Raw genomic sequence first — 13,444 nt, forward strand, 5'->3', positions numbered from 1 at the left:
TTCAATAATCTTAGTGGCTGGGATTTGAATTTTAAATGGTTGTAATCAGAGAAAAGTTTGAATCAGTTTTGAGACATGTTAGGTGATACCTTGATGTCCTGGGAATTGCGATCCTGAAGTTTAATAAACATGTTATTATTGCAGCCTGAGAAGGTGTAAATTCCAATGAATTTACCTACTCAACAGAGCAGGCCTTGTTTTTGTTTTTGTTTTTGTTTTTTTCTTCATTTAATAACAGTAAGCCCAGTAAAATTTGCCTTGAATCCCCTTTCTAGAACAATTCTTGTAGCAAAGTACCAGGTAATATTTCAGACTCAGTCACACAGCTGGCTTATTGAGTTAGTGGGGAAAACCACAAGTGAGAATCAGCTCCACAGAGAGGAGAGCCCAGATGCAGTGTGCCTGCACTGGGCTCTGGGCATTCCTTACAGGATAAATCTACCTCCTAGCCAGGCTGGGGCAGCAGGGGAATCCAGCTGAGGGGGGTTCATCTAGGATTTAATAAAAATGTTATCCCTGCTAATAAACCAGGATTCCATGGAGGATGGGGTTTTCCTGTTCAGATCAGGTAGTGTATCAGTTTGCATGGATTTTACCCATCTTCACTTTTCAATTTCATGAATAATCAAACCCACAAAAGACACACTTGCTAAACAAGTTCATGGATTTCCAGCACTTCTTTCATCATCAGAACAACCGGGGGAAAAACACTATATAAAACACATTGAATTACATTTGTGACCTGGTCCTATGCCTATGCTTCAAAATTAGGTGTTTTTCATTTTTTTTGACTGTAGGAATCATTTGAAACATAAAGGGAGTATCATTTTACAACATTCCAAAACAATATTTCATCTGGAAAATTAATGGTACCCATAGATGCTGGAGTAAAGACAGGCAACGCAGTTAGGAAGGTGCTCCTCATTTCCTATCCCAGACAGCTGAAACAAAACAGATGTCACACACACACACACACACACACAAAAAAAAAAAAAAAAAAAAAGGGGGAAAAAATTAATCAAAAATCTAAAACATGTCACCAAAGAAAGAATTCAGACAACAGTGATACAGGGTCACAGACTCGTATGAACTCCTTGTTAAAGACTCATGTTTTCTACCTCCTGAAAAGATATGATGAAGGAAATGGAGATAGGCAAATTGTACCAGAAGCATAGGAATTTTGTAAAATATTGGGAGCATTCCAATAAATACAATATTGCCTTTAGGAAGTTAACTGTGGTTCCTAAGACAAATCTGGTGGTGTTCCTGCTTTCAACTCCTTGCAATTTCTAGATTGCTGTCCTAAACAGATCTTATATTAGCATCATTTAGACAAAGGGAAGGATGAAAGTTATTTAAAAAGAGAGGGATGAATGCTGAAGAGAGAGACAAAACTCAACTGTTTGGAAAGGTCTACTTTGCAATATCAATATTTAGGCAGAATAATTAGAACAAGAGTAGCCTGGGGAGGTAAAAACAATTCTGAACAATCTCATGTAGCCTTGGAAAGGAAATTGAAAAAGCAAAAATATTGCTACTGAAGTACAAGTACATATATCCTCTTAGGTTCTGAATATAATTTAATCAATAATGTCATATATTAATTAGCATTAATACTAAAATTAGTACAAAAGGAACCTTAGCTAAGATTGCATTCATTTGTTTTAAACATTGCATAAAAAACATGTTATCTTCAAAAGGCCTAAAGTACCTGAGGGATCTTAGAAAACAGGATGAGACCCTTTTCCTATCCAGTTCTTGGTAGAAATAATAAGACTAATGACTAGAAGAGCTGTGGATGATACAAGGTTACCCTGATTGTTCCCTCTCCTCAAAGTAGAACCATGTATCTTTGCTCAGACCTAATTCCTTTTAAAACCTTCATAATTTCAGTGTAGAAATGAATGGTAAAAGCAAAATTATTACAAGCAATAGTTGTAGTGGTTTTGTTGAAATGAGCCTAAAATTAGGATTTGTAAAGTTATGTCAGAAATTATTATCCATGGGAAGATACCTTCCCCTGTGTTCTACCCCTTTCAGATTCCAAATATGTAAAATAAACTGCTGAAGTGAAGGATGTACCAGAGGAAATAACCAAAAGAACAAAATGTGTGGCTATTTTATTGAGTCTTTCTCACTACGTTGATAGTTCCAAGAACTAAAAATGTGAAAAAATTCCCACCAACTCTTGTGAGAAAGGCTCCAAGTGTTAAAAATGTATATATATTATATATTATAATATAGAAGTTTATGATATACAGTTTGACACATATTCTGAGAATTTTTATTGACTCTGAATTTTTTTTTAGCAATGTTTTAACATTTATATTCTGAGATTTTCCCATAAAGCATAAATGGAAGAACCAGGACTTTCTCCCCTATGTTTGCACTTTTACTATTGAAAACTGCATGTCTAAAGCAATCACATAATGCTGGAAACTAGGTCTTTGGGGAAAAAACTGACATCATTTAGCAAGAAGTGTTAGAATTGCCCCCAGTAATCCCCATAATTTGATATCAGAATGAAATTTTTAATGTGGATGTTAAAAGGTTTTAATGTGCACATTTTTTTTAATAACAGCCAGTCCAGGTCTAGGCCTGTGAATGATGATGCCACGTTTTGTTAAACTCCTGAGCATGAAAGCCTAGATCAAGCTGACATTGAAGCCAACAGCATCCCACAGGAGTTTTCATCAAAGATGTATTGTGCTTTATGAGGGCCAGGCAACTGGCTCAAATCTCCAGCAAAAAATTGCCAGTAAGTTAAGACCAGATGTACCTAATTTTGTTCTTATGGGCAAAAAAATCCTGGCCATTACATTAACTAATGAGGTATTGCACATGTGCAGGTTATAGCTATTTGTCCACTAGTTCTTGTGTTTTTAACAACAGACCTTTATATAGGTTTCTTGTTATCTCTGGATGTGATATTGCCCAAATTTCCCATTTACTGCATCTGTTTCTAAAAACATGGTAGCAGGGAAGGAGTACTACATAACTTAATACAATTCCATTTTTCATTTTATTCTCTTGTGAAAGTATCTATCTGTTTAGCTAGCTCCTAAAGTGATTTGCAACCCTATCATCCTCAGAAGCAACTATTTTAAGGCTTGAATTTTATTATGCCCTACTTAATGGATGAGTTGCTGTCACTTCCACAACTGTCAGTCTCAGTGCATGCTTGCCTTTACCACAGTGACTGCCACTGACTAAAGTGAAGAGAACCCCTCTGTTAGTATGTGCAAGCTTGTACTGTAACCACTGAAAGCTGATGAGCTCAACTGTGAACTAAGCCACCAGAGTCTTGGGAAAAACAGCTATAAAGAACTCTCAATAATGGTATTTCTGAATAGGTTTAATAGTTATTTGTCAATATTATTTTCTCAGTGTTTTTTTCTATTGCTGTGATTTCATTCAGATTTGTAACCAATGATTTATCTGCCTGTTCTGAAGTTGCTCTGAAGGAGAACTCTTAACATTTGATTATGCACAAGAAAAATTTGTTAAAACCACTTATATTTGTCTTTAAATTTGAAGTTTAGCATCATTATTATTAAACAGGTGAACTCTTTTCTAATTGACAAACGAATCAGAAAGCAAGAGAACATTCTGGTAAGTGGAATCTCTTCTTTGTTCATGCATTCATGCTCAGAATTGTGCTGTTTGCATCATATTGCGTATACAAAGAGTGTTGTAATGTTTGCTCCCAAAAATACTACAAATTCACCCGAAAGGGAATATAGTAAAATTATTTTTTTGATTATATAGGCGCAATTGGATTAAAAACTAGTGATTATGTATTTCAAAATGTGGTTACTAGAGTTTTAACCAGAAAACGTTGTGCCATGATTTAGCTCATAGGGAAAGGATCAGAATACTTCTAATTTTCTAATCACTTGCCTGCTATAGAGTTAGATCCTCTAATCTGTTATTGCTAGCTTGGCAGAGAGTAAAATTGACCATTTCAGTCCAGTGCCCAGGGCAAAGCTATTTAGTACTGTCTGATACTGGCTGATTGCCTTAATAAAGCATCAAGGACTGATTTGGTGGGATTATAAATGCTGTGTTCTCTATTTCTAAAGCCAGTCCTTTCATAGAATAGTTAGGCACGTGGGTGTAGTGCCTTGTGAAAAAATAGGTAGTAGCAAATCAGGTTCTTCCTGGGAGAAATTGAAAGGGAAATTTGCATTCTAATTGTAGAGTAATTTTCTGCCATAAGTTTGAAATCAATTAAAAATGTCAATTTTATTGGTTCGTTTTCATAGGAAAAACATGTTGTTTCTACATTTTGCTTTGATTTTACAATGCATAGTGACAAACCCCCAGAACACAGAACTGATGTGGTAGCTGTTGCTCGGCCCTTCATAATAAAATGTCCTTTTCTTTTGGTTTAAACTTCTCCCTAAATTTCAAAACTAGAATGAAATAAACATGTTTGTTTATGTAAAAAAAAAAAAAAAAAAGTGGTCATATACACAAAGCAATTTTTTTTTCATTATAGCTAAGGTATTTTATTTTTAATGCAGTAGACTTCAAATCCTGGATATGTAGAACTTCCACTCCCAGGAATGCCAGTACAAACAAAAGAAGAAAGTAGTGAGAGAAGCCAACATATGAAGAGCAGCCTTTTAAATGCTGGGGATCTGGAAAGGCCTGCTGTGTCGCATTATATTTGTGGATTTCAAACTGCAGCATGCAGATGTATGCACATGAATAATTTTGAGCAGAAGAGCTTTAATCCCCTTGTAGAAAATGGAGTCAGTCAAATGTGTAACGTTACGACATGTATTCATGGTTTGGTGACTGAAGCTTAAGATCAAGTTCTGGGCCTCTGGCTTTGTTTTCAAATATCTTAAGTTTTTAGCATATGTGCATGAAAGAATAACTCTCCTGGGTTCATGCTTTTGCTGTTGCCTTCCACATGCCTCTGGGAAATCTGACTTTTTATACTCTGGATTATTTTAATATTAGGGAGTAAGGTATGAATTATTATTTCTGAACTCCATGGATTTTTCTACTCCAATTATAAGATTGATAGTCTCTGTGATGATAGTGTGAGGGCTTGAAATGAAAGATAGAGTGAGAGGGTACACAGCTCAGAAGTAGTTGATTTCAATCCTCAATGCATTCACTAAATAATTCAGTATCACTAATGGAAATCTGATCTGAGCGCGGCAGTCGGGATGCAGGGCACTCAGTTGCCAGGGCTTGGCAGCTCAATAGTTCAGGAACAACAATGGAGCAAAAGGTGAAAAAACCTTTAAACTGTCGTGGAGTTCTCCTCTCTGCTTTCCTGGAATCATGTTACGTTTTCCTGGTGCTGCTGTTGCTGATGGCTGGGAAGGGCACGGAAAGAAATTAATATTTACAGTGGAGTTGAAACAAACAAGGCAAGCTCAGCTCCAGCTGACCTTCTAACCTACTCAGCAGTGGGACCAAAACCAGGGAAGCTCTTCTTGAGAGAAAACTGCATAAAGCCTTGTCCTCTGAGCTGCTCTCTGAACTTTAGAGTCAGAATTTTTAAGGCCATCTTTGGAAAAAAGTGAAAACTACTGTTAGAAGTTCTAAATATTTCCTTCAGGTGGGTTGTGAATTGATTACCTAAGAGTAACAAAAACCCCCAGCTTCAAAGAGAAAAGTTGGTGTTTATGTTTTTTTCAAAGGAAGAAAACCCACCTAATTCAAGGGAACTTATTATGATGTACTTTCTGCATTTTGGCAAAAACTATTCCTAAAATTAGGAGCTTCTTCCCCCAAAATTGTCATAATTTTTTACTGATTGAATTGAGAGTCTAATTAGGATCTAACATTTTGGATTGTTTATGAGAACATTTGCATGTGGCATCAATCAAAGGTCCTTTTACAGCCCGTTTTGGCCCGAAACTTCAGCTTTCCTTTTTAAGAGATATTTCAGATTTGCCTCACTCATTAGGTTGTGCATTTTTGCTCCAGGTAGTGAAGAGGATACGTGAAAACAGAAACTGGACTTCTACAGCTGCCAATCCATTCCTCACCACTGCTTTTTGATCAGAGTGGAACCAACAACTGTAAACAAATGTAAAGGATTTTAAAGATAAGTATCCCTGACAATCTGTGAGCAAAGTCTCTTTTCTTGGTTACCTTTGTGTTCAGAGTAGAAAAGCAATAGTTGAAAAGTATTTTTTTCAGTAGGGATTTTCCTATCAGTCACAAGAAATGTTGACTGGTCTGCAGTTCCAGAGATCATGCAGCAATTACATCATTGTCTGAGAAAAAAACTCAGGAGAGACAAAACAGCAGAGAAGATCTGGAGATAAGCTCCTCCAACCTTAATATCCTTTTATTAAGGAAAACATCCCTCTGAACTGTTCATAGCTCATCATCCATCCATCTCAATGTTCTCCATGCTATACTGCTGTTTCCCACTGGGAACCAGTGCTACAGGCACCTTTGATGGTGTGAATAACATAGTTTGTGACCTTTCTCTTGGCAAAAAAAGTTACATTTGTCCTCTCAAGACTACTGTATTCACTGTCTCATTGTCCTCTCTGTCTTAACAGGTTCTAGCTCAATGGTAAAAGTTCAGTCAAGAAATTCAAGTGTTATGCCTCATTAATATCAAACATATACAACACAGTGAGCAATTTGGGGCAAAGAATATTTTTCCTGTATGTGTACAGTGCTTATTGCAATGGAAACCTCAGTCAAGCCTCAAGGTGCCATTGAAACAAATAATACGAACATTAAAAAACATTTACCTTTTTGGCAATCAAAAACTGAGAAACTCTGTTTTTCAGTCATAGGGGCTTCGAACAATTATCTGTCCCTGAGAAGCTCTGCTAACCTTGTTAGCAGTTTTATTTTGGAGATTCTGAGTCAAATAACACACAAAACTATTACACAAAACTATTTTTTGTGCATGTAAACTCAGTTTCAGGAAAATAACATCTGAGCCATGAAAAACTAGGTATGGAGAAAATCTGGTATGGAGAAAATCTGGGAGCAAATGTGGTCTTGATATTGCTTCCAAATTTAGAGGTTAAAGGAGGCTTCTAACATCATGCACATCTTTGTGAAAAGCAGTTGCTTTCTGCAAAGTTTCCACTGTTTTATCAAAATGCTATGCTTGCAGTGTTTTGGCTAAGACTCAGATTTCTGTGAGGAAAGTAAGAAACCTCTTGGCCCATTCTGATGCAATCCGTTTTGGTTTCCATCAAGGTGAACTTAGAGCCATTTTTCTCTTTCCTACTTAGTTACTCAGGAAGGATTGATCATCTGAAATGTGCTATAGTGGTTGTATGGAGAATTTCTTGGGTCTGCAAAGTGTCAACCACTACCAGGTGCTTCTTGATGGAAAGTTTTTCTCTAGGTGCTTGTTGTGCTTAGCTCCGTGCTGCCAGGATTTCACTGAGAAGACCTCAGGAAGGTGCGAGCTGGCTAGCAAGCATTCATTCAGCCTTGCATGCTCTGAAACACAAATGCCATTGAATTCTCCTTTCCACTCATCCAGCTGCTAGAAAGGATATTCTTTCCACCTCAAGCCATCACTTTACACTGCAAACCAAAATTGTTGTTTTAAATTACATCACTGTCATTAAACCTGCTGGTGGTGCAAATCCTGCACAGCCGTGCCAGGACTGAACACATAACTGTGTGATGAAAAGAAGATGTCAAGGTGTGGATGGAAAGGGTTAGTTTACTTTACTAAGAAGGACTCCAGGTGAGTGCAATTGCCTGCTCTGGGACTGGCTGTACAGTGCTTTTCATTGTCACAGATGGTAGGTGTTAGATGATGCAATGTGTTCGGTGCCAGACAAATTACTTTTTTAGCTCATTCCTCTGGAAACAGGAGGGGAATCTGAACTGGATTTCTGTGCAAACCTGGAGCAGGAGCTGCAAGCTACAAACCCAGGTGAGACCTAAGCAGTGAATGGGCCCAGTCTTTCAAGTGAAGGCAGAGACTTGCTCTGGGGAGAGGGAATTACACAGAAACTGCCTGGAGTTTGGAACAAGTCCACGTAGTTTTAAATTAAGCTGTGGATTGGGGAACACTCTTATTCAGTGGATGTAATGAACCTGAAAGTTGGAAAAGCCTGCTACTAAATGAAAGCCCTGATACAACTGCAGCAACCGCTATGACCAAAAGTGTTGAAATGGCATGGCAAAAGTTGTTCTCACTGTGCTTTTAGGCCAAGTTGAAATTAAAATTGAAATTAAAAGCTGGGGGTGGGGGACTGGGGGGGGGGGGAAGAAGTGGTCCACTGTGGGTTTTTATTTATTTATTTATTTATTTATTTATTTATTTATTTATTTTCTTGCTTCCCACTCTCTAGCACTATTTCCAGCCTATCACTCCCGTGGTCAAAATGGCAAGCTGGAAGTCAGCGAGGCCGAAGTTAGAGCTCCTCAAACTCTGACAGCCAAAGGCAACCGGGGCAAAAACTGCGGTGGACGTTTGTACCTGCAAAAGCAGCTGAAGCCCCGCACCGGTCGGGCTGTAGGGCGAGCTGCCTCTCCCTGTCCCTGGGTGATGAAGAGGAGAGAAAGTTACCTGAGCTAACAAGCCCGGTCGGGATCCTGGGGCGCTCCGCACTGCAGCAGCTCCCCACCGGGCTCTCCGCGGCGCGCTCCTCCCGCGGGAGCTGCGGAGGAGCGGAGCGAGCCCAGCCCGGCTCGGCTCGGCCCAACCCAGCCCAGCCCGGCCCGGCCCAGCCCAGCCCGGCACAGCTCAGCCCAGCCCAGCCCGGCACAGCCCAGCCCAGCCCGGCACAGCCCAGCCCAGCCCGGCACAGCCCAGCCCAGCCCGCGGCGGGGGCGCGGCTGCCCCGCGGCTGACCCGCCCGCATCACACGAGGGGGCAGCGCGGCCGCTCGCTCTGCCCCGGCGCCCGCCTGCCTTCCCTCCTCTCGCCGCCTCGCCGCAGCCCGGGCTCCGCCGAGTCAAAGCGCGGATCAGGTTCCCTGCCTGCAGTATAAAAATCTCGGCCGGAAAGCTCCGGCGGGAGAGAGAGCAGAGCCGGGCGTGAGGAGCGCAGGGACGCGCGGCGGCACAGGCAGTCGCTGCTCACCGGGGACGGTCGCGGCTCGCCCCTTTCAGCTGCGGGAGAGGAGCTCTTTGCCGCCCCAAGTAAGTCCGAGGCAGCGGCGGGGACTCCCGGGTCTGCCCGAGGGATGGTACCTCCAGCGCTTGTTCCCCCGGGGCAGGGTGGGCAGCGCTTCCCTCGTCCCTGCCGCGGCTCCGGGACACTTGCCCCAGCAGGATGCCGCAGAGGCTGGCCGGCCAGAGGGGCCGTGGGGCTGGGTGGGAGCAGGGGTGCACCTGAGGGGGACACCTGAGCCCCCGGAGACACCTGGCCGAGGTGGTGGGTGAGGTCTGGGAGTGCCCGGGAGCAGACACGGGACCGCTTTGCCGGGTGGGGAGCGCTGCCGCGGTGCTTCGGTGCCTGGGAGCGTTCAAGTGCCAGCACGGGGTGAGAGGGACAGCGGCGGCCGTGGGTGACGGGATCCAGCGGGGAAGGGAGGCAGGAGTGTTCGGGCAGTTCCGTTTCGAGAGGACAAAGGGACAGCGGAGCGGCAAACCCCCTGCGGGTCCCAGTTACCCTGTGCCAGGAGCGTCCCGGCTGGAACTCGGGAGTTTAAATTGTACCTTCAGACCGAACACTTGGGCTTATATTTTTCTTGGGACTTTGCCTTCTTATCCCTAATTTACTCCTGCTGAAACAACTAAATCTAGCAAGTGCTGATAGATCTGTCTAAAACTGCCGTTGTTAGTTCGTGTCTTCCCCTTCCTCGGGACGGATAGGCTGGGGGAAAAACCTGAGTTAACAACGGTGAAAACACAGTTTCCTCTTTGTAGAACTTGTCTGCGATTCTGCAAATGTTTCATGGTCTCCAGCCTCGGTGCTTCTAACTCCTTACCTGCCTTTCTTCTCTTCTTTTTAAAAGTACAACTTTTCATAGGAGGAAGGTAATCTTCATTCTGCGGGAGCTTATCTGCTCCTTTTACATCTTCCGCTTGGCTGTCGCACCTCTCTTCCACGCTGCCAGTGGCTTTGCCTTGGTGGTGAATGACTACTGCACTTTAACTTAGTGGTACCCTCGGGAGCTGGCTATTAGGATGTACACCTGAGAGACTGGCGGGTTCTTGGGAGCACTGTGGAAATGTTTGTGACAGGAGTTAAATCTTTCTCTGTGACATAACCCTAGAGCTATGGATAGTGGTGTTCTAGCCAGATCCCATTTGCTTGCAATGACTTGTGTTATGGTAGAGGAACATTTTACCTGTGGGTCATCAGCTCTTGAGTTGATGTCCTTTCCTTGTTTTCCCTCTGGGCACTGATTTTTTTTAGCTTTTAGCAAAGCTCAACTTTTTGAACAAGAACTACATGATGTGTGTAACTGACTGTATTAGGGAGAAAAAGGGAAGGGATGGAGAGAAAAAGAGAAGGAAAGTAAAAGTTGTCACAAAGAAATACTTGGTGTGTCCTGAGCAGTGTTCTTGAGCCGATTATGAAACAAATTTAATGTTTATGTGTGTTTGTTTTGTTTTGTTCATTTCAATTTCCTCCCTGAAAAAGAATAAGAATTAAAAAAAAAAATAATTCTGAACTTTTATAACGAGAAATAGTTTAAAGTGAAAAAGGAACTGGTGTATTTGTGACAAAATTTGTTGCTTTGCTGTAGGAAAGAAAATTTGGAAGTGCATGGAGAAGGTACTTCATTGAAGTAAAAAAAAACCCCAAATTCCCATAACTGACCCCAAAAAGCAGCAAAACCAATTCCTGCTGCATAATTTAGCTACTTTTGCTAAAGAGAAGGAATGTGGAGATTTAATAAACTCTTGTCTCCAGGCTGAGCTAAACTCTTCAGTGATTTTTCATGTATGAAGGTTTGGGTGAAACTGAAGGACAGAAACTCACAGACTTTACTCCCGAGTCAGCTCTTGGGTGGGGAAAAAGAGAAGCCAGCAACAAACCTTTCTTTTACAAATGGTAAATATTCGTTTATAGTGTAGAAATGGTCTAAGAAAAACAGGTTTTTTGCAGTTATCCAGATGTCAATCCCCAGTTATTTGAGATGCAGTCTGTGGATGATGTATCCTTGCCAGCAGAAGGTTTGTCTCACTATAGGATTACAAAACATAGTGCTGCTATCCCAGTACCATATGCTTGACACTGGGGACACTTTGGAGGGTTATCTTATTCCTGACACAGCTGTACTGATGGATGTTTTGTGTAGATTAATCTTTCTGCCACAAATGTGAATATTATTACTTAGTGAACTTCCAGCAGTGGCTTCGGCAAGGTACTTTCTTGAAATGTCCTCTATTTCTTCTTGATGATTCTGGGAATGGTTGTTCCTGACTCCTTAGATAACAATTAAAAATAATTCTTTACAGGAGCTCTGAAAATGCATTCATTTAACTCATACTATTTTTTTTCCTGTGTGTGTTGGGTGGTGTTTTTTTTGTTTTTTTTTTTTTTTTTTTTTTTTTTTTTTTTTTTGTCAAGGAAAATACAATTTATCTAGTGTTATGGTATAACAAGTGTTTTAGTGTAAGACTAGGGCATTAGGGATGGAGCTGGCATGGCTCATTGCTTCTGCTCTGTTCAGGCCCCCTCATTACCTGCATTCCCAACTGTGGCATTTTCTGTGGGAATTGGTCTTTAACAATGTATGCTTTGCTTCGATATTTACAACCTCTTGCTGGTCAGTGTATCAAAAGCATTTTCATTTAGAGGATGCATTTCAGGACTTTAATTGAGGAAATCTCTTTGTTCCAGGGCTCCATAATAAACCATACAAAATGCTGTTTTTGAATGAACTAGGTCACTGTAACACGTGCACACATAGAGGGATTCTCATCTGCTCAGGGTAGCGACGCTCGCTTGAGCCATATCCCTGGTGAGCTTGTCCCTGATTTATCCTTCTTGGACTGGCTTGTTCACAGGGAGCTTATGCTGAAAATTCACTGCTGGAGGTCATTCTCCATTCTTGGCATCTCTGGCAGCCTTAAGCTTAAATTGCAGCCTCATTTTCTATCCAATCAATACCACTCTTATGTCGCTGAGTTTCCATGGTGCCCCCAATCTTCTGTCTACATATTGATGTCTGACAGCAGGAATAGCATTCTGTGTCGCTATATATACTTACTAAACCTGTCAAAACTATTTAGGGTCTGTCACACTAATTTATATCCATATCCTGATATTATTTGTATCTGTTGAGCTTTGACTGATGGAACTTGCTGCACTAAGGAATCGGCCCCAACAATGCACTCCAGGGATGGCTCAAGGGATGGATGTTTTGAGAAAGGGGAATAAGACTCTCTTCTAGAGTAGCTGGGGTAGTCTAGAATCCTTTGAGCACAATGGAGTTATTTTGAAAACATTCAAGTCTCAATGGCTCCAAGTTAATGCTTTGGAAATCATTCTTCATTGTGCTGCTCTGAATGCACAGAGGGTCCTCTCCAGTGGAGCTGTGGAGAGGGAAATAGAAAAGTGGGCATTGTCAAGTGCTCAATGTGGGGAGTTCGGGGAAATTTGAGTCAGTTGTCTGACATCAATTTCTTCAGCAGAAGCACTGTGGGCAAATGGAATTAGAGGAGCCAGCAATGTCTTCTGTAATGTGGATGTTTTTGTTTTACTACAATGACCCACAGAGCTGAGTTGTTGTGTAAGAAATGGTATGGTGGTGTCTCTGTGGACTGACACATCAGTGAAACCAGATTTAGAAAAGGCACATCTTCTTTATATCACTAAATTTGTTGCACTGACAACTTGTTACTCATGTCAGCAGTGTTACTAAATAGAAACCATATATATATTTAAAAAATTAAATATGCTTGGCAAATTGTTGATTTTAGATTGAAAAGAAGTGGTCATCAGCTGAAGATCTCTTTAATCCCACTACCTTTAACATGAGCTTGATCCAACCCATAAAATAAGAGTTGGCAGTCAGTATGGAATTTGCTTCTTAATATTTTTGTTGTTCTGAGTTGCCAAAAGAAGTGATCTGGTGATGCCAAGTTCATCAGTACTTTTCAGGCTCTCTTTAGGCTCCTACAGTTTTTTTCCCAAGTGAAAAATAAGGACCCTAAAGACTTAAAAGGACATGTTGCAAGTTCAGTTTGTTTTCAGCATTGTTTCACCTTACCATGGTAGAAAGGGTCAGCAGGACTTTCAGCAGGACTTCACCTAACTAGACACTCTCTTGGCCAGTATGTCTCACCTCCTTTCATTCCAAGGAACAGAATCACTGTGCCATTTAAAATATATGGCTCTACCTTCCGCAGTGGCACTGTGATGATTTTCTTTTTTTCAACCTTTTTTATTTGCTTCCTTGTCTATATGTGTGGGAGTGACTTTTGAAAAACTGTAGTCATCTTGCAGACTGCTTGTTCATGTCTTCCAGGCTGAAGATTGAAAGAACACAGCTGTAGGCAGTTTGATGGGAGATGAGAAGGG

The 13,444-nt window shown here is 41.3% G+C and overlaps 1 protein-coding gene across 1 annotated transcript in view; it reads left to right on the forward strand.

The window, feature by feature from the left end:
• Positions 1–8,820: 8,820 nt before the first annotated feature.
• Positions 8,821–13,444, forward strand: part of PTN (pleiotrophin) — a 76,077-nt gene continuing 71,453 nt past the window's right edge. The window contains exon 1 of the mRNA XM_021551962.3: positions 8,821–9,105. The gene's annotated coding sequence lies outside the window, so the exon portion shown is untranslated. The remainder of the gene's footprint in view (positions 9,106–13,444) is intronic.

Source organism: Lonchura striata, chromosome 5 (genome assembly GCF_046129695.1).
Source record: "Lonchura striata isolate bLonStr1 chromosome 5, bLonStr1.mat, whole genome shotgun sequence".
Taxonomy (NCBI): domain Eukaryota; kingdom Metazoa; phylum Chordata; class Aves; order Passeriformes; family Estrildidae; genus Lonchura; species Lonchura striata.